Genomic DNA, 1,794 nt, shown 5'->3' with positions numbered 1-1,794 from the left:
CAATTCGATAGTCCCCGATTACACATGATATGGTTGGGCTACTAGGATCTTTGAATTTCTACGGCACGTCTTGCTTCAGGATGACACTCACTTTCTCAGTCAAGAAGATCTTCTTTTGAATACTCTGTCATCGTTTGGTCGTGCATAAGTCTTTCAGGAATTTGGCATATGAAGGTATCTGCTTTACGATATCAAGTAGAGGAATGTTAACTTTCACTTGTTTCAACACCTCTAGGATATCCTGAGAGTTAGAGAGAGGTTTTAGTGAGACCAACCGTTGGGGAAATGGAGCAACTGGCTTTTCTAGAAGTTCTGGTTCTAATTTTTATGGGGCATCACTAGATCCATCATTGTTGTCTTCTTTTGGTTCTTGAGGCTTTTCGGGCCTAACCGGAAGGGTTTTATCAATGATCTTCCTACTCTAAAGAGTGGTGATGGATTTACCATGCTCCATTTGATTTGAAGAGCTGGGATTACTTATCTCGTATTGTGGTTTAGGATTGGGGAGCGGTTGTGCAGGAAGCATCCCCTTTTTCTATAACCGTCATACGTGAATCTAACTTTTGCATAAAATCTCGCATTGCCTGGGTTAGCTCTTGCATGGAATTTTGAACCAGTTCTTCTTGAGGTTTCCCCTGATTTGGATTTTGATCGAAGAAACCTTAAGGGGTAGCAGTTTGTCCATTTCTCCAACTAAAGTTTGGATGATTTTTCCAACCAGGATTATATGTATTAGAGGTTGGTCCATTGAAAGGTCTTTGATAAGTATTTACGGCATTGATTGTTCGTTCAATACTTCTCGAAACGTGGTTATTGTAGGACAATTTTCAGTTGTATGAATGTTGCAATCACAGATGCCACAAACACTTTCATTAACCTTATCCTTCTTTCCTTCCATGGCCTCAAATTTTCTTATGAGTATAGTAACTTTATACTTGAGATCATCCTCTTCTTTCAAGAGATACAATCCACCTTTCTCCTTAGATTGATTCGGCTTAGACGTGGTGTTCGTTTTGGGTAATAGTCCCATGAATGTGTTTTTTCAGCAAGACTATCGAGGTAATCCCAGACCTCATCGACATTTTTATTAATGAATTCTCCATTACACATTGTCTCAACCATTTGGCGCATGGAAGATGTCAGTCCATCGTAGAAAAAATTTGTAATGCGCCACGTTTCAAAGCTGTGTTGTGGGCATGAACTGACCAAATCCTTGAACCTTTCCCAACATTGGTAAAATGTTTCATCCTCCTTTTGGGTGAAGTTTATGATTGCTTTTCTACGGGTAATCGTTTTACGATGTGGAAAAATTTTCTTTATAAATTCCCTCTTCATATCATTCCATGTGCCAATGGATCTAGGACGCAGTGAATGTAACCACGTCTTAACCTTCTCCTTCAAGGAAAAAGGAAAGAGTTTCAGCTTGACTGTGTCCTCAGACACATTTTGAAAATATAAAGTGGCTATGATCTCATCAAACTCTTTCAAATGTAGATATGGTTCTTCAGATTCAAGCCCGTGGAACTTAGGAAGGAGTTGGATAACCCCTGGCTTGATGTCTATATGTCCTGTATTTTTAGGAAAAATTATGTATGAGGGCGTACTCACTCCTACTGGTTGTAAATAATCTCATAAAGTACGAGGCGGGGGTGCTTGATGCACCTCATTCTCATACTGAATGTCCTCCACCCTAGGTTGGGGTAGAAGAGGTTGGTTTTCAGCTATCACTTCAATTAACTCAGGAGATTTCGAGTGGTGTCTAGTCCTGCGATTGATAGTCAACCCCTCAACCAA

At 40.0% G+C, this 1,794-nt stretch overlaps 1 non-coding gene across 1 annotated transcript; it reads left to right on the top strand.

Annotated features, from left to right (window-relative positions):
* The first annotated feature begins 1,180 nt into the window (after window positions 1-1,180).
* LOC131247588 (small nucleolar RNA R71) lies at window positions 1,181-1,287 on the top strand. The gene has a single exon (XR_009171866.1). It is a non-coding gene; the product is annotated as a small nucleolar RNA R71 (small nucleolar RNA).
* Window positions 1,288-1,794: the final 507 nt, after the last annotated feature.

The sequence above is a fragment of the Magnolia sinica genome, chromosome 5 (genome assembly GCF_029962835.1).
Source record: "Magnolia sinica isolate HGM2019 chromosome 5, MsV1, whole genome shotgun sequence".
Taxonomy (NCBI): Eukaryota; Viridiplantae; Streptophyta; class Magnoliopsida; order Magnoliales; family Magnoliaceae; genus Magnolia; species Magnolia sinica.
The sequence above is the reverse complement of the archived record's forward strand: the minus strand, read 5'-3'. Positions and strand labels throughout refer to the sequence as shown.